Source organism: Bos javanicus, chromosome 23, assembly GCF_032452875.1.
Source record: "Bos javanicus breed banteng chromosome 23, ARS-OSU_banteng_1.0, whole genome shotgun sequence".
NCBI lineage: Eukaryota > Metazoa > Chordata > Mammalia > Artiodactyla > Bovidae > Bos > Bos javanicus.
The window spans coordinates 24,854,048-24,877,698 of record NC_083890.1 but is presented as its reverse complement, the minus strand read 5'-3'; the positions used below and the strand labels follow the sequence as shown (position 1 = coordinate 24,877,698).

The window sequence follows — 23,651 nt, the reverse complement described above, 5'->3', positions numbered from 1 at the left end:
CTCTGTGACGGTTTCCTGGGAGGAAGTCATGGACAGAGGTCAGAGATTTGGTCCCTTAGGGGAGAACAGTAAAAGAAGGCTTCTGGTGAGGTGGCGTCCTGAAAAGGGAACCTCTAGTGTGCTCTCTTAGCTTCCTAAAAACATGTTTACCTAAGCTTCATATTATACTTTCTCTATTGCTTCAGGAATGCAGGGCACATTAGCTTGGTCCATTTTCAAGTGTGTAAAGAAACAAGTACATAGAAAATCCAAACAATGCCATTCCAGGTTGTTTAAATCTATTAATCAACAACCAACATTTTTCACTGCGGTTCAGCCTTGGGGTTCAAGGATGTGTTCAGAGTCCCTGGGCGGGATGAGTTCAGCACAGGACGGTGAAGAAGAGGGAGACGATGAGAGCATCCAGGCTTCCTCTTGTCCAGTCCAGCCTGAAGGAGGAGGGTGTGGGGCTCGACTGACCAAAGAACATTGGGATTCTGGGTTCTCTGGGCCCAGAGCCTGATCCTTACAACCCCATTCATCTCCATCAGTTTCACAAGAAACAGCTGACCAGCCAGCCCCTTCTCACAATGACTACCCACCTGTCATTGCCTCTTAGGGTTGTCTTGAACTGGGTACTTTGTAAACTGTTCCCCATACACTCACTATCTGTATAGTCTCACCCTATGGGATCATGTTGACCCACAATAAACTACTCCACTGAGTCAGTTAGAAATCCCCAATTCTCAAACTTTTCACCATCAAGACCCAAGTTTAAAATAAAAAATTGAATGGAGGGAGGTAATATATAGCAGAGGACCCCAGTGGCAGCCTCTTGGGGGTCAATGGCCCCATGGATACACCATACTCGGGGACACCTCAAAATCCTGTCCTGATCGCACAGGGAGAGAAAGGCTTTCCAGGTACATTAAAACTCCATAACTAGAACTTCCCAGTCCCTTCCCTCCAGTGACATTCCCCTCCCCCCAAATCATTACCTAATCACTGACAGAGGTGGGGACAACATAGAGGTGAATTAACCTGCAAAATAGGCAGTTAGTTGCTGCAACCCATGCTTTTATCTTGGTGGCTCTAATCTAAATCTCCAAATGGCCTTGATCACTGTCCTCTGTGCACTCTGCCGAACTTGGAAATCCTACAGTCTCCATAGTGGGCAGCAGACAGAGGCCATGCAAGTTCTGCAATGCTATGGAATAAAGTAACAAAAACTCATTGACCCTTTCTGCTTTTCAGTTTGAAGAGAAATTTATAGAAAAAACAGAAGACTTGGATAAGATAAAAAATGGTAAGCCCAGGAACTAAATTCCCCTGATGGGAGTATCCAGTAGAAGTCTTAAGGTGAGGTTTCAACACCACCAATGTCATATGTGTGCATAGTGGGAATGGGGTTAATAAAGAGGGAGAAATATGGTTAAAGGTAAGAGGTTGAGCTCCCTGAAAAGGTCTTGCAACTCACTTGGGACAAGGAAGGGCTGGAACTCAAGTGTTTGTTAAAGGAGCCAGCCCCAGTGCCCGTGAATGCTCGACCTGTCTTTCTGCATTTTGAGTGACTGTATCTGTTAGGACCATACAGCACTCACACCTAAGGTCAGGAAAAGGTGTTCATCTGAGAAAAGCAAGGAGAAACAGGTCCAGAAGTTGCTGTGAGTTGGGTTTGGCAAAGTAACATCCTAGCAATAATGTAGACTCAGTGAGCAGAGACAGGGCAAACTCTCTCAAAACACGTCTTATGTGTTCTGAGATTTTCTCTGGAATGACCATTAAACAGCAACTGGTTGGCACACTTGCTGCAGCCTCTTCCAGCTTCTTTCTAAAACACACATGAAGACAAATCAGCCCAGATTTACAAGGGATCGCGCATATGTCTGAATGGGAAATAAATAGATAAATGAAATAATAGGTTAGAAAGTAAAAGGCAAACAAAATGTCATCCTGCTTAAGCCTACCAGGTCATTTTAGTGTTTCACTTTGTATCTTCAGTTATTTCAGCAAACATTTGCTCATCTTAAAAGGGTGCAACATATCCAACATTTCACCCTTCTTTTTTTACTTTCAAAAGATGGGAGTTTGATGCTCCAGCAAGTGCCAGTGGTTGAAATTGATGGGATGAAGCTGGTGCAGACCAGAGCCATTCTCAACTACATTGCCACCAAATACAACCTCTACGGGAAAGACTTGAAGGAGAGAGCCCTGTATGGTAGTTTTTAGTTTTTTCATCAACAACTAATAGGAAAAATTTAAGTCCTTCCTTACTGAGCAGGATCAAAGCAGGGCATCATGACCAACATGATGGTATAAGCCTTGTGGGGCATAACTGAATCCAGTACAGCAAAGACCTATGAGTATGAGGGAAGCGTAAATAAACTTGAAGTGAAATCAACTGCCTATGGAAGAGGATACCATCCATGGATATAGCACAGTGACAAGGTTTCCAAACATGGATGGTCTGTGAAGCGAAGAGGATGGTAGAACCAAGACTCCAGGGGTTCAGACTCGTCCGAACTGGCCATCCACCAACAACCAGAGACAAAAGACAAAGCATCTGAGTGTCTAGAAGATAAAGCTTAGAAAGGAAAGGATCTAAAGAAGTTGGTTCTTGAATTCCAAAAATTCTAAGAATGATGACCAGGAACTTATTAGCCCTTTATATGGACCAGCCACTTGACAAGGGTTAGCAGAGGTTGAGCTCAATATGGTAAGGTTACATCAAGCATTTAGATAGTTTTAGTTGGCCAGATTTTCCAGTACTACTATATCCTGGGGGTGAGGGGTATTCTCTCAGTTGTGATGGGACTACACGATTGAAATTAAAATCATGTAAGGAACTTCCCAGGTGGCGCTAACAGTAAAGAACTTGCTTGCAATGCAGGAGACATAAGAAACCTAGGTTTGATCCCTGGGTCAGGAAGACCCGCTGGAGGAGGACAGGCAACCAACTCCAGGATTCTTGCCTGGAGAATCCCATGGACAGAGGATCCTGGTGGGCTACAGTCCACAGAGTCACAAAGAGTCAGACATGACTTAGCACTCAAGGAACTATTGCACTTACTCTAAAAGTCAAACATAGAGTTACCATATGACTCAGCAATCCCTTTCAAGAGGATTAAAAATACCCCCACACTAAAATTCATGCTCAGAAGTTCATAGCAGTGTTGTTCATAATCAATAATTAGAATCAAAGATGTCCATTAACCAATGAAAGAAAGAACGAAAGTTGGTCCATCCATACAGGGGGATATTATTCAGCCATGAAAAAGAAATGAGAGGTACAGTCTTGAGAAATTCAAACAAAACCAGAGTCTGGCAATAGTATGTGCAGAGTGTTATGGAACCAGGTTCTATGGGAAATAACTGGAGGAAGTGCTGGTGTTGGGACTCTAAATGGGCCTGGTGTTCTAACAGGATGAGAGAGGAAGAGGGATGTGACTGGGCCTGAGGTGCCAGGACCCTGCTGGACATGACTGAGGTGGTCCTAATGCATCACACCGACCATGCTCAGACCATGCTCAGACCACGGCACAGCAGAAATGGCACACCCAGGTGTGGTCCCAGTGGTTACGTGTGCTGATTCCACCCAATTCTCTCATGCCTGTGACTATGGACGGGTCACTGATATGCTCTGTCCCTATATTTGGTCATGTGTGTAACAAAAATATTATACATATGTTTACCTTGATGGCTTGTTCTAGAATGGAATGCTAAAATTAATTTTAAGAAACAAAGCTAAATGACTGGCATAGAAAAATGCACCAAAGGAGAATTACTTTGCTACATCTCGATGTCTCATCTTAACCATTCCAAAATCTAAGGCAGAGACATTTGACAATTTGGTTATTTTATCTTTTCAGGATTGATATGTATTCAGAGGGTGTGGCAGATTTGGGGGAAATGATCATGCATTTGTCACCAGAGTCGGACACAGCTGAAGCGACTTAGCAGCAGCGGCAGCAGCCACCTGCTGAAAAAGATGCCAAGCTGACCCTAATCCGAGAAAAGACAACAAACCGTTATCTCCCTGCATTTGTACACGTAAGTGGACTTTTCCGCATCTTTGGCAGTGAGGTCAGAGGACGAAGAAAAATAGTGCCTGGCATGGCCGGGGCATTAACCTTCACCTCTGTGAGCCTTTCTAAATACTAATGTAGTACTCTGACTCTCAGGGCACTTTATAAAAATTGAATGTGTAGAACAATTGTACTAGTTTTACCCAAGTTATAATTTTTCAGGAAAGTTCTATTTACTCAAACCTAATCTGGAATTCTCTACTCAATGGAATTTCATGGTTATACTTAGAGCTTGGACTATGGAAGCTCTGAGAGCCACACTGGAGCCTGGAGTAGATGGATCCTCAGAACACGGTGCAGGGGCTTTGATCCAAGAGAAGCATGATGTCAGCAATACATCAGAAAATATTCTGGTGTCCTGTGTAGGAAGACGTGAGACCAGCTGCCCGTCAGGAGAATGTGGTAGTGTTTTGGGATGATTGACATGTATCTAGATAGATATGAGGGCAGTGGGGTGGAGAGAAAGAGACAGAGGAGAACTTGTTCAGGAAACAATAATCTAGATATTTCGGTACATGGTTCTCAGACTATTGAAGAAAGTGAAATAAAATCAATGAAGTAGTGTTCCATCATTATGCCTAGTACATATTTTAGTTGTTTCTGTTTGAATGTTTCACGATCACCTCAGTTCAGTTTAGTTGCTCAGTCATGTTTGACTCTTTGTAACCCCATGGACCACAGCATGCTAGATATCCCTGTCCATCACCAGCTCTTGGAGTTTACTCAAACTCATGTCCATTGAGTCAGTGATGCCATCCAACCATTTCATCCTCTGTCATCCCCTTCTCCTCCCTCCTCAGTCTTTCCCAGAATCAGGGTCTTTTCCAATGAGTCAGTTCTTTGCATCAGGTGGCCAAAGTATTGGAGTTTCAGCTTTAGCGTCAGTCCTTCCAATGAATATTCAGGACTGATTTCCTTTAGGATAGACTGGTTGGATCTTCTTGCAGTCCAAAGGACTCTCAAGTGTCTTCCCCAACACCACAGTTGAAAAGCATCAATTTCTTGGTGCTCAGTTTTCTTTATAGTCCAACTCTCACATCCATACTTGACCACTGGAAAAACCATAGCCTTGATTAGGCAGACCTTTTGTTGGCAAAGTAATGATCAAAAACTATATGAAATCATGCTCAACTAAAATGATGAACCCCGCCCGCCCCAAAAAAAATGATTGTAAGACCAGGCAATGAGGAGAGGAAAAGAGAAGAGAAGGAGTACAGAGTCTGCATTAGTTTGCTCTGGGTGGTAGAAGGCTGTCATGAAGATGGAGACACTGCCCAAGGAGTGAAAGGTTGTTGTTGAATCACGCGAATACACCGGATTCTTGGCCCCCGGAGGAGAAGAATTCAATCCGGGCCAGAGACGAGGCTTGATCGCTCAGAGCTTTTGTGTAGTAAAGTTTTATTAAAGTATAAAGGAGATAGAGAAAGCTTCTGACATAGGCATCAGAAGGGGGCAGAAAGAGTACCCGCTCGCTAGTGTTAATAATGAGGTTATATAATCCAAAGAATGTCTGGAGGTTGTAAAGACCTCCTCCGACCTACTCCCATAATTTACATTTTAAGATAACACTGTCCTCAGGCAAGATACATCCTTGTAAAGACCAGGTATACTCCCATAATTAACTTTTTAAAATAACAGAAGGTTGAATCCAAAGACTGTCCTTAGGCAGGATACATTATTGGTATATAATCCTAAGGAATGTGGAGAAAGAAAAAAAGTTTGTCCTTTTTTCCTCCTTGAGAATTCCAGACCCCTCTCTCTTTGGGGACCCCTAGACTCCCTATCAACCTGCCTAGGAAATGACTCTCTCATTCCCCCTTTTCTTTTAGGAGAATTATGTTGCCTAGGGAAAAGGGGCGTCGTTCTCGTTCCATAACTGCTTCCAAGCTGATAAGGGGCGCTGTCCCTAAATTGGTGAGGCAACATATTCTCCTAATCCTCATATTAAGGATATCTGATCCAGGGGCCCCAAGTAGTACCTGGAGGAAGCTACAGCAGTAGCAGGAGTTTGAGCAACCATTTGTAACTTAAAAGCTTTCATGCGGCTAGAAACAAACCCAGTTATACAATTACAGATGCAGGGAGCAAACAGGAAGAACAAAACAACCAGAATCAAAATTAAAAGTCACATTATGTCCATAGTTAGAGTACAAAGTTGCACCAGTCCATTTTAGGGTTGGTAGATGTCATCAGATGAAGAAGAGGCATCGCATGTGATTGTTGTCGAAGGTATTCACAGACTTGGAGAAAGTCTTTTTCTTGAAGTGGGGATGTCCACCACGGGAAGCCTTCCACTGACGAAGAGGGGAGCGCTCCGCAGACCCAGCAGTTAGACCGATTGTGGAATGCAGCATAAGAGTGAGCCCAGGACAGGAGGACATTGTCTTGAGGATCCAATGGCAGACTCAGGATATTTGGAGTCAGCAGAAGTAGACTCACATAGATTATCAGGCCCATCTGCTGCCCTTTGCTTAACTCTAGAGCTCGGGTCAGAGCCACAAGCTCCGCTAACAGAGCACTGGTTCCCTAGGGGAGAGATTTTGCTTTCAAAACCTGTTCAGCAGTCACCACGGCGTAACCTGCTTTACGCTTTCCATCCTGAACAAAAGAACTGCCATCTGTAAATATTTCCATGTCAGGATTGTCTAATGGGATATCCTTTAGATCCTCCCGAGCTGCATAGTTTAAAGTTAGGAATCGAGAACAATCGTGATCAGGTGTTTCATTTTCCTTCTCAGGAAGGAAAGTGGCAGGATTTAAATTTCCACAAACTTTAAGTTTAGTTACTGGTCCTTCTAACAACAATGACTGATACTTAAGAAGCCTACTGTCTGTCATCCAAATATTAACCTTAGAATTTAAGATTCCACTCACATCATGAGAAGTCAATACAATAAGGTTTCGTCCATTAATTATTTTTAAAGCTTCAGGTGCTACTAAAGCCGATGCCCCAATTACTCTTAGGCAATGGGCCACCCGCGTGAAATTACATCTAATTCTCTGCTTAGATAAACACTAGGTTACTGGTGAGGCCCTCGGAGTTGTGTCAAAACTCCCAATGCCATACCTTTTCTTTCAGTGACAAACAAATTAAATTCTGACCCTGTGGGCAAGCTCAGAGCTGGAGCTTGCAGGAGAGCAGTCTGAAGAACCTTAAAAGCCTTTTGAGTTTCTGGAGACCAAACCAGTTTGTCGGTTTGGGCCTGCTGAGTTTCAGCTATAAGTTTATATAAAGGCCGGGCAAGTTCCCCATAACCCGGAATCCAAATGCGACAGTAACCTGTGATTCCCAAAAATCCTCTCAATTGTCTTAAAGTCATAGGTAGGGGGTGATTTAGTACAGGTTTAATTCTCTCAGGGCCTATGGCCCTAGTCCCTTCTGATAAGATTAGGCCTAGATATCTAACCGATTGTTGACAAAGCTGAGCCTTTTCTCTTGATGCCTTGTAACCACAGCCTGCCAGAAAGTTTAAGAAATCTTCTGAGGCTCGGGAACAAGCTTCCTCTGTCTCAGCACAGAGCAAAATATCATCTACATATTGTAACACCACTGCTTCAGAGCTATTAAAGTTTTGTAAATCTCGTGACAAACTTTGTCCGAATAAGTGAGGACTGTCACGAAATCCCTGGGGCAAAACTGTCCAGGTTAACTGAGAAGCTGGCTGCGTAGGGTCTTCAAAGGCAAATAGGAATTGACTTTCTTCCGCCAAAGGCACTGAATAGAAGGCATCCTTTAAATCAATTACTGAGAAATATTTGGCCCGTTCAGGAATTTCAGACAATAGAGTATAAGGATTTGGCACCACGGGGTGTAAAGGAACTACAGCCTCATTTATTATTCGTAAATCTTGAACTAGTCTCCATTTACCATTTGATTTCTTTATACCCAAAATAGGAGTGTTGCAAGGACTGTTACAGGGAATTAATAGTCCCTGTTCCTTTAAATTTTCGATGATGGGTTTTAATCCTTTCTTAACTTCAGGTTTCAGTGGATACTGCTTCTTATGTGAAAATATGTGTGGGTCTTTGAGCTTAACTACAGGAATAGCATTTTGTGCTCGACCCACAGATTTTCCATCAGCCCATACTCTAGGATTTACATTTTGTTCAACTAAAGGGAGAGAAAGGGAGGGCTCCATATTCATGAAAACAGAGGCATGGACCTTGCTCAGTATATCCCTTCCCAAAAGGGGTGAGGGAGATTCTGGCACAATCAGAAACTCGTGTGAAAACAGCACAGAATCCCAGTTGCAAGATAAAGAATAACTGAAATAATACCTTTTGGCTCGTCCAGACAGTCCCATTACGGAAGCGGATCGGGAAGAAAGTGGGCCAGGGGCTTCAGTAAGCACAGAATAAGTTGCCCCAGTATCTAAAAGGAAATCGACGGATTGGCCCCCCACAACTATTAATACCTGGGGTTCCTCAGGTGTAATTAGAACGGGAGCTTGTGTGGGGACCCCAGGGCACCTTCAGTCCTGATTGTCTTGAGAGTCCGACCCGGAGACCTACGCCTCTGGGGACAGTCTCTCTTCCAGTGTGGTCCTTTGCAGACCGGACATGGAGCCGGGGGCGGCTTAGATGCCTGAGGCAATCCCGCTGAGGTGCCCTCCTTTCCACAGCAGTAGCAAGCCCATCCCTTTCACCTGGGCCCCTCTGGGCATTTTTCTCAGGCTGTTTAAGAACGTTTTTCATAGCCATGGCGAAGGCTTCCGCCTTTTCCTTTGTCTTTTTTTGCCTTTGTTTCTTTTCCTCATATTCCCTACCATAATAGACTGTCTGAGCCAGTTGTAACAGAGTGTCTAAAGACTGATTTGGTCCATACGCCTGTTTTAATAGCTTACGGCAGATATCTGGAGCTGACTGAGTGAGAAATCTATCCTTTAAGATCACTTTTGGGATCAATCTCAGTGAATCTGCGAAGGCCTTCTCTCAGTCTATCTAGGAATTTACCAGGAGCTTCTTTCTCCTCCTGTTCTATATCTGCCAATTTGCCATAGTTTAAAGGCTTAGAACGCGCCTGCCTAACGCGCCTGCCTAAGTCCTTCAAGAATACATCTAACAAAATGACTCTGATCCCATCTTCCTTTAGCTGTGTTGTAGTCCCAGTCTGGTTCTATAGTTGGGACCGCCTGATTCCCAGTGGGGAGGGCGGCTATCTTGTCCTCCCTCTCCCCTACTGATTCATTACCAAGCCATTCATCTCCATAAGCAACCGCTTTTCCCAAAATTCGAGTCTTTGACTCAGGAGTCAGCGTTTGTCCCAAGATATACATCACATCCTTCCAAGTGAGGTCATAAAGCAGAGTAACACCTTTAAAAGCTCTGATATATTTTTCTGGGTCCTCTAAATAGTCTCCCAGATCCTCCTTGATTCTTTGTATTTCTTGATAAGAAAAGGCTTATTAACTCTCACAGACTGATTATTTCTCCCGGTGGGTGTTTCATAAAGAGGCAACAGCTTGTGTGGCTGTTCCTCAGTCTCTCTGGCTGCTCTGCGCATATGATCCCAGGGATAGATTGGAGAAACCTGTTTCTCCTCTTCTCTTTGTCTCCTGTCCTCCATCTCATCTCTTACTTCGATGGTCTGAGTTTCTAGTGAAACCAGAGTAGTCTGAGGTCGTACTGAGACAGGAGTTGTTCGGACCTCCATGTGGGCAGTTTGAATCCCAGTTTGGAGTCCCTGGTACGGGGGCAAAGTAAGAGGACAGGATTCACACCCAAATCTATACCCTTAGGACATAAGTCTGGCATATTTCGCAGAGAGAAAAAGGGCAACACATATGCTACTTCTACCCATTTCCCTTGTTCCTTACAGAACCTGTCTAATTGTAGAACAGTATTATACTTAAGAGACCCTCTAACTGGCCACCGTTCGCCGTCCTCCAATGGATACCGTGGCCATGCAGTATCACATAGGAAGACCAGGTGTGTCTTCTTTAAGCCCTGGGGATCAAATCTATCCCAGTTTTTCAGGATACAGTTCAAAGGAGTGAGGCTGGAATTGTTAGCTCCCATCTGTAAGAGAGAAAAAAGCGACCAGCGCCATTTTTCTACCGGAGGCGTCCTCCTGCTCTAGATGGGGGTGTAGACAGACGTTACACCAAAAGCTTTTCCTTCCTGGTCGGACTTAGTCTGTCCCTTACCGACGCAGGCGCCGTACTCGTCCCTCCCGGTTCTACCACCGAGATGGGGTGGGGATGTACCAGGGGTAGACTTGATAGCATCCCTACTTGACGTCCAGCTCTTCACCCTTAACCTTGCTTGCCTCTGATGTCACCCGGGGTGAATCAGAGTAACCTTCCGGAATGCCTCCCAAGCTAAGACCATTGTAGGAAACATTCGTCACCTGAGTGCCTGTGCACGACCCTGAGTATTTCTTGACCACAATAAGACCGACGCGAACATAAAACTGAGATGTTCTTTCCAAGCATCACCACACCAGTATAACAGCCTCTCCTGATCCACTAAGAGCTGGCATTACCAAAGAAAAAAAACCCATCGCAGTCCCAATCTGAGTAACCTTTAACCTCAGAGATGTTCTGGGAGCTAGAGCTCCATCTAGCTTCCGAACTTTCGATTCCTAGCGAGGCTAGACACTTTCTTGACTACCAATCCAAGTTTGGGACCTAAGCCACAGTACACAGTAACAGTATAGATCACAAGTCCCTTGAAAGTCTATGATCCGATAGATTAGGTTAGTACTTCTAATTCCCAAGGAGTTATGAAATGGTCAAAGAGACCGAAAAGTTTGACCGAGAAAGGAGAGTTCGGTCCACACGCTTTGCCCATTTCTGGTCGGTTCCCGAAGGAGACATTGGGTGCCTCTTGGCATTGGCAGGTCGGTATAACGCCCCGACAGGTTTCTGCCATAAGCCCTATGAGATCACTGTGGAACCGCAGAGCAGAGCTCCTTACTTGTTTCACGCAGGGCATGCCATTCATTCACACAAGCACACGGTAGAGTTAGTAAAGCACAGCAGAAAACGTGTTCGCTAAGAGAACAAAGAACTAAAGCTCCAAGCATCCTTACCTTGTCCTGAAGGATCCCGGACGAGCCCCCAAGATGAAAGGTTGTTGTTGAATCACGCGAATACACCGGGATTCTTGGCCCCCGGAGGAGAAGAATTCAATCCGGGGCCAGAGACGAGGCTTGATCGCTCAGAGCTTTTGTGTAGTAAAGTTTTATTAAAGTATAAAGGAGATAGAGAAAGCTTCTGACATAGGCATCAGAAGGGGCAGAAAGAGTACCGCCGCTAGTGTTAATAATGAGGTTATATAATCCAAAGAATGTCTGGAGGTTGTAAAGACCTCCTCCGACCTACTCCCATAATTTACATTTTAAGATAACACTGTCCTCAGGCAAGATACATCCTTGTAAAGACCAGGTATACTCCCATAATTAACTTTTTAAAATAACAGAAGGTTGAATCCAAAGACTGTCCTTAGGCAGGATACATTATTGGTATATAATCCTAAGGAATGTGGAGAAAGAAAAAAAGTTTGTCCTTTTTTCCTCCTTGAGAATTCCAGACCCCTCTCTCTTTGGGGACCCCTAGACTCCCTATCAACCTGCCTAGGAAATGACTCTCTCAGGAGGAGGGAGAGAGGACAGAGAGAGACGGATGAAGGGTCATGTTGTGGAGTCCAGGGCTGCACACTTGAGGGTGTGCGGTCCACAAAAACATGGTGCAGATGGTGCTAAGGCCTTGGCCCAGTGGAAAAAGTAAGGCAGCCACAGCGAGGTGTGAACAGGAAACGGAAATGGTGGTCTGCCTTCCACTGGGGATGAGGAGGGAACAGCAGGAACCTGCCTGGCCCGTCTCTGAGTTGGAGGGAGCAGAAGGTCTGAGGTTCCCACCTGCCCAGCGAGGGGCAGAGATGGAAGTGGGGCTGGGCTAGGGGCAGGGGAGGAGCAGGGGTCCAGCCTGCAGGGACCTGTGTCCCTGATCTGACCCCTCCATTCAACAGGTGCTGAAGAGCCATGGACAAGACTACCTGGTGGGCAACAAGCTGAGCAGGGCTGACATCCACCTGGTTGAACTTCTCTACTATGTGGAAGAGCTGGACCCCAGGCTTTTGGCCAACTTCCCTCTGCTGAAGGTGAGCTTTCCCATGGCCCTGGAGGCCAGACACACCCCCACATGGCATCTGCTCTCTGGACCTTGGGACTGGGGTGCTAGGGTCCCCATCCCTGTCCAGGCCTTGCTGCCCCCTGGTCTCCTCAGTTCACTCCAAGGCCCTGGTCCGGAGTGTGGAAAGAATCTGTCAAGCCAAGGACATCGGAGGTGGACTCTGCCCCATGGAAAACGCCCTGCCTTTTACCAGGAGAGAGACCCAGGGCTGGCTCTCTCTTGGTCCCTCTTCCACCTCAGCCTCTGTCCTCATTTCCTCTTCGCTCCCCTCTGTCCCGCGTGTGTCCCTCTTTCCCTGAGTCTGTCTGAGTGGGTTTCCCCCAACTGACTTCTTCCCTTCAATTCCTGTTCCTTCTCTCACACGTTGATTTCTCTCTCCCCGTTTCTCTCTCTTTGAGGGCAGATTGGCTCTGACTGACCTCACACATGACCTTTCATGTTTTCCGTCTTCAGTTTCAGCCCCGTGTCCTAGCTCTTCTTGTCTCGACATCTGGAGCCTTAATCTGTGCTGATATCTCACACATTCCTCTTTGTTACACTGCACTCGAGGGTGAACCCTTCAGCATTGGTGTGTAGGAAGATTAGGAAGCCAAATGGATTCTTACACTAAGACCTCTCTGGGGAAAACACTCCTGGGCTGTCCCCTTCCCATCTCATGGGCCTCCTCCTGGTGCTGAGGGAGGAACCTCGGATGGCCTTTGTCTAGGAGGGTCTCAGAGTCCCTTCTGGCCTGCATCAGTGACAGGGCTGCTCTTTAGCTGCACTTTGAGCTGTGTTCTCGTGCATTTCAGGCCCTAAAAGCCAGAGTCAGCAGTCTCCTGGCCGTGAAGAAATTTCTGCAGCCTGGCAGCCAGAGGAAGCCTCCCATGGATGAGAAAATAATAGAAGTTAAGAAGGTTTTTAGGTTTTAATAAAGCTATCTGCCCGGGACAAATCTGAAATATTCTAACAATGAAACAATAAAGCTCCTATGAGCAGATTTACTTCCAATGTGTTCTTTTTCACTACGATCTCCTTCTCACCTTTATGGTTTTGAAGGAGGAAACAGACAAAACAGGCTCCATCTTGAAAGCAGGACTCCATCTTGGGCCGGACTGTGGACTTTGAGCTATATGCCGAGTATTTATGGAAATGACATACCAATTGGAAAACCAGAACCACCACCACCCCCCACCCCGCCCCCAGACCACCATGGAAGAGCCCCAGGGCTTGTATCTAGACTTTCCATCACCTAAAAGAACACACTAATTATCTGTGTAACCCAATAGAATCATAAATTCTATTATGTTTATTGGGGTAAGACCACAGGCCTATTGATAATTGTCCACTCTTAACTACCTAGGCTTAAGGCATATGAATCACGGGTTAACTTTGATTGTATCTTTCTTTTCCTTTGTTCAGACTAGTTTCAGAGAATTTGGGGAGGTGGGTTTGAACATGTACACTTAGGGTATATAAGGTTTTCACAAAAATTGGCCGGGGTCCTTGGCTAAGAGGAGACTCTGCCTTGGGCCCGCGGGTGTAATAAACTGCACTCCACTATCTGCATCGTCCTTCTGAGTGAGTTTTTTCCTGGAATGCATGGCTACAACATTTGGTGCATAGGCAGGGAAACTCCTCACTTTGAGGATACTGGTCTCATTTGAGGCCACCCCGAGGCTTTGTGGCTTGAATCTCCTAGAGAGGGGAAGGCGCCTTGCCCCTCTGGAAGAATTCAGCCTTTCAATGCCCAGTTACTTTGCTTTGGCAGGTAGTGAACGGCCACAAGGGAACTGAGTGCTCAGGCGAGGAGGAACCCCCCTGGCAGGGTGGAAGAGGGGGCCTGATCACCCCCTGGGAGGGACTAGAAGGGGCACGGACCCACAGAGGCCTGGAATAGACAGGTGGCAGCAACTGCTTGGTACACAGGTTAACAAGCGTGTTAGGGTTTAGGAAGGAAATTTGTGAAGGTCATTTAGCGGGTGGTGTCCATGCCATCTTGGGAAAAATTATTACCAAGCAATCGCCAAGGGATTTAGGAGAAGAAACTTGGTCCTTGTGTGCTCATATTCTACCCTCCCCCAGGAGGTGTCCCATCTGCTGTGACATTCTTGACCCCCTCGGAATTGTCAGGCTAGAAGGAGGGGAATATATAAGTGAGTACGAATTGACTTTGCCAGAGATGGCCTAGGACGTGGGATATTTAACCCATCTGTGTTTTCATCCGCACCTGATCAAGTCCACCAAGGCAGAACGGACTTTAAAAGTTAAGGGAGAAACAGTCTTGGACCACGTGGTGTTCTGGTTCTGCCGTGCTGACCGGCAGGTGAAGACATGCTGATCCCCCTTCTCCCTCTGGCATCTGGCAGGTAAGGCTCTTCTCACCCCAATTAGGAAGGAGGCAGAATGGCAATTTAAGTGTCATTGAGTGGAAATATCAGAAGTGCATATGGTACCGAGAACTTCGTAGACAGAACAAAAAGGAAGAGTAGAAGAAGGTCCGAGATGGTAAGCAAGATAGGGGGAAGTGAATCTAAGGCAACTGTATTGGAGTGCATGATTAAAAATTTAAAGAAGGGATTTGGAGAAGACTATGGGGTAAAAATGATGCCTAACTGCCTCCACATACTCTGTGAGGTCGAATGGCCCCCTATGGGAGTAGGATGGCCACCAGAGAACACCATGAACTTAAAAATAGTGGAAGCAGTCTATACAGTAGTCACAGGAGAGCCAGGACACCTGGATCAATATCCATATATTGACTCATGGCTAGGGTTAGCTCAAGACCCTCCTACTTGGACAAAGTTCTGTATCCAGAAGGGAAAGGGAAAAATATTAATGGCACAAAAATTGACTGATGATAAAAAGGAAATTCTACAGGATTTGGACAGGGATGACCTGACCCCTCCCCCATGCTGGACAATGATGCACCTGCCTCCCAGTGCTCCACCAGGACCGGAGCCTACCTTAATGCCCAATCCAGGGCCAGGTGAAGTCCTGCAGCAGCCTCTGCTCTTCTGCCAGCTCTCCCAGAGATTGTAGAGCCTCCATTTCAGCAGGCTCTGATCCCAGCGATGGAGACCTCTGGTCAACGCCCCCAGAATTCCATCTCAGCCGGACCTCCTAGATTGTATGCACCTCTCTCAGTGAGTACTGATGGGAAGGGGGAAGAAAACACAGGAATTAGACAGAGGCTGCACTCTGCCAAGGAACAGGGGGAAAGAACCCCACTACAGACGCCCCTCAGAGAGCTACAACAGCCTCCAGTTCAGGATGCCTGTGGGCACTACCATCAGCCCCCTGTAGCCTATTATTATTTTCCTCTGCTGCTGCTGCTAAGTCGCTTTAGTCGTGTCCGACTCTGTGCTACCCCATAGACTGCAGCCCACCAGGCTCCCCCGTCCCTGGGATTCTCCAGGCAAGAACGCTGGAGTGGGTTGCCATTTCCTTCTCCAAAGCATGAAAGTGAAAAGTGAAAGTTAAGTCGCTCAGTCGTGTCCAACTCCCAGCGACCCCGTGGACTGCAGCCTACCAGGCTCCTCTGTCCGTGGGATTTTCCAGGCAAGAGTACTGGAGTGGGGTGCCATTGCCTTCTCCTCCACAGATATACTAAACTGGCAGAGACACAGGATCCTGACTGAGGTCAGAAAATGGTTAAGAGAAATGGCACCTGAGGGTACAGCAAACCTGCAGCGGTGGGCAGAACTAGTCACCCCGATGAGAGGCCCAGTTGGGACTGTAACACAGAGGAAGGAAGGGGCCCCCTGGAGAGATATTGGGCAGCTATTTTACAAGGCCTCAAGAGGGGGCCCCGAAAACCTATGAGTATGGCAAAACTCTCCAAAGTGATTCAAAGGGAAAGTGAATCACCCTCTGAGTTCTACAAAAGACTGTGTGAGGCTTGTAGACTTTATAAGCCAATAGATCCAGAGGCTGCTGGGTCTCAGATGGTGATAAATGCAGGCTTTGTGTCTCAAGCCTATCCCGAAAATGTCAGATGGGGGGACACCAAGTGACTCATGAATTTTTATACATCCCTGAATGCCCAGTACCTTTGTTGGGAACAGACTTGGTAAATTGGAGGCACAAGTGACCTCCCCCCCTCCATGAAAGACCCAGTCTTCGAGTAGGATCAACCACCTTACTCTTCCTCTCGGTAACCCCTCAAGATGAATGGAGGTTTCACAGTCTCCCAGAAGGGAAACCAGACAGGCTAAACAGTCGAGAGACAGAGAGAGAGCGAGTGAGTTAACTCAACCTCCCTGAGGTCTGGGAGGAAGACAACCCGCCACCCACCCCCAGGCTTGCAAAACAAGTCCCACTGGTAATAGAACTCAAACCCAGTACAATTACATCAGCACCCACCTTGGGCTTGCCAGACCTATATAAACTGTTTACTCTTTACCTGACTGAAAAGGACAAGGTGGCTATGGGAGTGTTGTCCCAGACCATGGGGACATGGGACAGACCCATGGCTTATCTCCTGAAAATGACTGGACAATGTTGCCACTGGATGGGTGGGATGCTTACGGGCAGTTGCTGCAGTTGCCTGATTGGTCCGGGAGGTAACCAAGCTGACTTTGGGCCAAGATTTGATCATAAAAGTCCCACATGAGGTCAACACTCTCCTGCGAGGGGACCCCCATAAATGGCTGTCAACATCCCAGATTACTCAATACCAGGGACTGTTGTGTGAAAACCCCCATGTTACTACTGAGCCTAGTCAGGCCCTGAATCTGGCCACTCTCCTTCCTGTGGGAGAAGGTGGGCCCTCACATGATTGCAAGGAAATATACCAGCAGACGTTACTTGAGAGACCAGCCAATCCCCGACCCAGATTTGGTCCTGTACATCAATGGCACCAGCCTGGTGAAATAAGGACAATGACTGTCGGGATATGCAGTAGTCATGGAAGAAACCGTCGTTGAGTCTAGCTCTCTGCCAACACACTGGTCAGCTCAATGGGCAGAACTGTATGCTCTAATCCAGGCCCTCCAGCTGTCAAAAGGTAAGAAGACAAACATTTACACAGACTCCAGGTATGCTTTTGCCACAATACATGTACACAGGGCTCTGTATAAAGAGAGAGGCCTTTTGACAGCTAGTGAAAAAAATATTAAATAAGGAAGAAATTAAGACCCTATTAGATGCTGCCTGGGAACCAGAAAGTGTTGCAGTCATACACTGCTGCTGCTGCTACTGCTGCTAAGTCGCTTCAGTTGTGTCCAACTCTGTGCGACCCCATAGACGGCAGCCCATACACTGCTGAGGACATCAAAAAGAGGATACCCCTTGCACTCGGGGAAACAAACTGGCACATAAGACCGCTAAACAAGCGGCTGAGGGCTTGGGGGTGACAAGTGAAGCCTCTTTTAAAGCTTTCATATTGGTGGAGCTGCCGGAGCTAACGCGGGACTCTCCAAAATACAATGAAACCCAAAGCCAACTAGTCGAAGCAGAAAGGGCCATCAGGACTGAAAAGGGATGGTGGGAATTGCCAAGTGGCAAATCATTGGTACTGGAGGAGCTGGCACCCATTCTGATAAGCCAAACACACCAAGCAACCCACGTAGGCCTTGATAAACTGAAAGAGCTAATTTGAAAATATTTCTTGGTTCCCTGCCTCTCTTCCCTATGCGGGACAGAATCTCAGAACTGCATTGCCTGCTCACAGGTTCTGAAACAGAAATCTCTGGGGATTCAACTAAAAGGCACACTGCCCTTTGAACACCTGGAAGTGGACTTCACTGAAATGAAACCTCACCAACACTACCATTACTAGTAGTGTTACTGGTCATGGTATGTACGTTCTTGGGATGGGTAAAAGCTTTTCCTACCTGGACTGAAAGAGCATCAAAAGTAGCCCAGTGCCTGCTTAGGAAAATAGTTCCCAGATTTGACTACCAGCATTGGATCAGACAATGGCCTGACTTTCGTAGCTGATTTAGTACAACAAGTAAGCAAAACTTTAAACATAAAATGGAAACTGCACACTGCATATAAGCCCAGTGCCGGGAGCCAGCACGGGAGTCCCCACCCATAACAAGGTCATGTGGGAGAGTTCTGGTGGGCAAGGCGAGCCAGAACTCGAGGGGTGCCCCTCTGGGCCTGCCTGAGCGTCTACCCCAAAACCAGAGTCTGCCTACTTTACTGCTTTGTGTTCTCACCTACACCTCTGACTTTACGGAGGGCTGTCCCCCACCACCATCTCCCTCTCTGAAAAAGAGTTAACTTACAGCTCCAGTTAATAAAGTTCATGGGTGTGACAAGAGTGTTTTAGTTCACAAACCCCTCAGATGGCTCTCTAACTTGCCTGACAGGTTTACCCGGACTCCTACAGCTATGCATACGATTGTTTACAGTCTCCCAACCTCAAAAGGCATGGGGAGCTTAAGATATTCAAATAGTATAGAGCCTCTCAGAGAGTTAGAAATTGTCAGAATAGAACTAGTAGAAGATTTCATTGTTGAGCCAATGCTTGCTGCCACGTTTCCACATCCCCTGTATTGTATCCTTGGAAGTGTATTAATTAATATAGTTGGTATGTAGAAAAAATAAGTAGTGGCCTTGGTGTTAACAACTTTAAACCCTTAAGGTAATAAATTCTTTCCTTTGTTGTAAACCCACTGCACTTCTGCCCTATAGGAATGCAACTTTATCTAACACCTTCGGAGGATGGCGCCAAACTTTAAAATAATTATTCTTAGAGAAAATAAGTCTTATGGTTGACAAACCTTTGTCAGAGTCATAAAATGTTAACAGGCCTCTGGCCAGAAGATGATGTAAATCACCTAAACCATTTGTATACGATAAGTTTGCAGAAAAGAAACCCTGGTTTTGATAAGGATCAAAGACTGCTGACTTTGCATGATTTCACACCCCCTATTATCCTCTATATGCAACTTAGGGTATAAAAGCCCCTGTTGAAAATAAAGCTATGGGCCTTGCTCACCGAAGTTTGGTCTCCCCATGTCGTTCTTTCTTGTTTCTTTTTCCTCCTTTTTTCTTCTGTTCTTCCTTCATGCCAAAATAATTGGAGCGTGGGGGTCCTCTGGGACCACTTATTTGCCTGGGTTTCTAAGACCCACTCGAGAAGGTGCCTAAGGTGGGGCACCTTCCACTATTCGAGAGGGCGCCTGCGGCCTCCGTGGTCAGAGCAAGTTTGGTGTCATGAACTTTATTGATTTCCCACGTAAACCAGTTATTATTGAGCATCTAATAAATCTCTGCTTTGCTATTCTAATTGCCAACACCGTCCTCCTGAGGGAATCCCTGGATCCAAACAGGGCTGGACCCCGATAGCCCAGAGTTCTGGGATGGTGGAATGAACCAACCGGACACTTAAAGAGACTTTCCAAGTGGATTGTAGAGACTGACTGCTTCTGGGTGGACTTGTTTCTGACAGATCTGCTCAGACTCAGGATGATACCACAGTCCCAAGGCTATTCTCCATACAAAACTGTGTGTGGGAGGCCCCCTCCCATAATAAAACAGGTATCAACAAATTTGCCTCAGGTAAGGGGGGATGAGATTTCACAGCAGATGGAACTGGGTAAGGTAATAAATTGGGTAACTAAGTTTTTACAAGAGAGGGTGCTGTTCCCCCTTGGGGAACAGATTCATAAGTTTATGCTTGGTGACTAAGTATGGGTCAAAGATTGAAAACTTGATTTGCTAGCCCCTTGGTGGAAGGGCCCTTATATTATTCTAACTACCCCTACAGCAGTTAAAGTTGCAGGTATTGCCCCTTGGATCCATCATACCAGGGTGAAGAGAGCATACCACGCAGACCCAGAAAACACTGAGTGGACTGCACAGAGGGACCCCGCTGACCCTCGAGAGACTAAGACCATCCTTAAGAAGAAGGAAAAGAAGATCCCGGACAAGCCCCTTCAGGATGAAGCCACATGATCAACTCCTGCTGCTTGACCTCATCGACATGCCAACTTCCAAAATACCTCCAACTGTTGTGTATGTAGGGCTATGCCTCTGTCTGTGATGGGTAGACTTCCCTGGTGGCTGTCACCGCTCTGCTAAGGAGACTTTAAACCACTCTGCTCTTTTCTGGGACACAGAAAATCTCTCTCTGCCCTCTTGATGTAAGCTAGACCTACAGTCAATAGACTTGGGTCATAGGATTACATATTATGTAAACACCAGTTTCATAAAAGTAACAGAAGCAGTAATTCAAATTAAAATGGCTTTGGACATGCTCACAGCTGCTCAAGGAGGGACCTGTGCTATAATTAAGGTTGAATGTTATGTATATATTCCTGATTTATCTGACAATGTATCAGCTGCTTTAGATGTCATGAAAAAACCAGGTAAAAGCAATATCAAATGAAAACATTCCTTTCTGGACTTCGGTACTCTCTTGGGTGAAGGGTAATTGGCGGAAAATTAATTTACCGTTGTATAGTTGCCTTGATAGTTCTGTTCTGTGGACCTTGCATTTTACAATGTATTATGAACTTTGTAATCCAAAGGTTGATGTCGTTCTCCCCGATTGGCGGTTGGAGAGCCAGGGTGCAATATATCCCTATGAGTGATGCTCATACTATGAGTTAAGAGCATCAAGAGGGGGGAATGAAAGAGGAAACAGACAGAACAGGCTCCATCTTGAAAGCAGGACTCCATCTTGGGCCGGACTGTGGACTTTGAGCTATATGCCCAGTATTTTTGGAAACGACAAACCAACTGGAAAACCAGACCCCCCCGCCCTCCCCGATGGAAGAACCCCAGGGCTCGTATCTAGACTCTCCATTGCCTAAAAGAATACACTAATTATCTGTGTAACCAAATAGAACCATAAATACTATTATGCTCATTGGGGTATGACCACAGGCCTATTGATAATTGTCCACTGATGTTCAAGCTGGTTTTAGAAAAGGCAGAGGAACCAGAGATCAAATTGCCAACATCTGCTGGGTCATCGAAAAAGCAAGACAGTTCCAGAAAAACATCTGCTTTATTGACTATGCCAAAGCTTTTAACTGTGTGGATCACAACAAACTGTGGAAAATTCTGAAAGAGATGGGAATACCAGACCACCTGACCTGCCTCTTGAGAAACCTGTATGCAGGTCAGGAAGCAAGAGTTAGAACTGGACATGAAACAACAGACTGGTTCCAAATAGGAAAAGGAGTACGTCAAGGCTGTATATTCTCACCCTGCTTATTTAACTTATATTCAGAATACATTATGAGAAACGCTGGACTGGAAGAAGCACAAGCTGGAATCAAGATTGCCGGGAGAAATACCAATAACCTCAGATATGCAGATGACACCACCTTTATGGCAGAAAGTGAAGAGGAACTAAAAAGCCTCTTGATGAAAGTGAAAGAGGAGAGTGAAAAAGTTGGCTTAAAGCTCAATATTCAGAAAACGAAGATCATGGCATCTGGTTCCATCACTTCACGGGAAATAGATGGGGAAACGGTGTCAGACTTCATTTTTGTGGGCTCCAAAATCACTGCAGATGGTGACTGCAGCCATGAAATTAAAAGATGCTTACTCCTTGGAAGGAAAGTTATGACCAACCTAGATAGCATATTCAAAAGCAGAGACATTACTTTGCCAACAAAGGTCCATCTAGTCAAGGCTATGGTTTTTCCAGTAGTCATGTATGGGTGTGAGAGTTGGACTGTGAAGAAAGCTGAGTGCAAAAGAATTGATGCTTTTGAACTGTGGTGTTAGAGAAGACTCTTGAAAGTCCCTTGGACTACAAGGAGATCCAACCAGTCCATTCTAAAGGATATCAGTTCTGGATGTTCTTTGGAAGGAATGATGCTAAAGCTGAAACTCCAGTACTTTGGCCACCTCATGCAAAGAGTTGACTCATTGGAAAAGACTCTGATGCTGGGAGGGATTGGGGGCAGGAGGAGAAGGGGACGACAGAGGATGAGATGGTTGGATGGCATCACCGACTCGATGGACGTGAGTTTGAGTGAACTCTGGGAGTTGGTGATGGACAGGGAGGCCTGGTGTGCTGCGATTCATGGGGTCGCAAAGAGTCGGACATGACTGAGTGACTGAAGTGAACTGAACTGAACTGAACTACCTAGGCATATGAATCATGGGTTTAAGGCATATGAATCACGGGTTAACTTTGATTGTATCTTTCTTTTCTTTTGTTCAGGCTAGTTTCAGAGAATCTGGGGAGATGGGTTTGAACATGTACACTTAGGGTATATAAGGTTTTCACAAAAACTGGTCGGGGTCCTTGGCTAAGGGGAGACTCTGCCTTGGGCCCGTGGGTGTAATAAACTGCACTCCACTATCTGCATCATCCTTCTGAGTGAGTTTTTTTCCCGGACCACGTGGCTACAACAGTTTGGAATTAAAAGATAAATAAGAACAGGAAACATTTTATATATATATATATATATATATAATATTATATTATATATTCCCTTAGTATTTTCCAAGGATCATCCTATAACATCTGTAACATCCCAACAAAGAGAAAAGTGTAACAGTTTATATCTGACAGTCTTAGGTTTTCACAGGAAAGAGCTACCTTTCTGGGGTCATGGCAGAAAGACATTTTCTGTATTTCTTTGAGAGACATTTTTCATCTAAAATAAAAATGTCTTTTCTTACCCATTTTTGAACAACTATTTTGTCTACTGTGGGCTCTCCACTGTTCTGGGAGGTGGGGTAATAATAAGAACCCAAGGGACCCAAGCTCTGTGCTCGGGGACCCTGCTGTGGCTGTCTGGTCATCACAGCTCTGCTGCACGAGGCTCTTTGGGGCCCTGCATAGGGACCCCACCCCCATTTGATGGGGTCCCCCAGATCTGATCTCTATGACACAGATGACATGTGTGAATTTGATATGAATGAATATATATGACTTTGAAGGAGGAAACAGACAGGACAGGCTCTGTCTTGAAAGCAGGACTCCATGTTGGGCCAGACTGTGGAACTTTGAGCTATATGGCCAGTATCTATGGAAACGACATACCAACTGGAAAACCAGGACCCCACCCCAACCATGGAAGAGCCCCAGGGTTTGTATCTAGACTCTTCGTGGCCTAAAAGAATACACTAGTTATCTGTGTAACCAAATAGAATCATACATTCTATTATGCTTATAAGGTTCCCTGAAACTAGTCTGAACGAAGAAAAAAGTAAGGTAAAATCAAAATTAACCAGTGATCATATGCCTTAAGCCTAGGTGGTTAACAGTGGACAATTATCAGTAGGCCTGTGGTCATAACCCCAGTAAGCATAATAGAATGCATGATTCTATTTGGTTACACAGATAATTAGGGTATTCTTTTAGGCCACAGAGAGCCCTGGGGCTCTTCCTTCCGGGGGCCTGGTTTTCCAGTTGGTATGTTGTTTCCATAGATACTGAAACTAGCATATAGCTCAAGGTCCACAGTCTGGCCCAAGATGGAGTCCTGCTTTCAAAATAGAGCCTGTTCTGTTTCCTCCTTCATGGGCTGTGGGAATTCCTCACAGTCCC

At 45.8% G+C, this 23,651-nt stretch overlaps 1 pseudogene; it reads left to right on the top strand.

Annotated features, from left to right (window-relative positions):
* LOC133236417 (glutathione S-transferase A1-like) overlaps nt 1–22,457 on the top strand; it is a 34,994-nt pseudogene extending 12,537 nt beyond the window's left edge.
* Nucleotides 22,458–23,651: the final 1,194 nt, after the last annotated feature.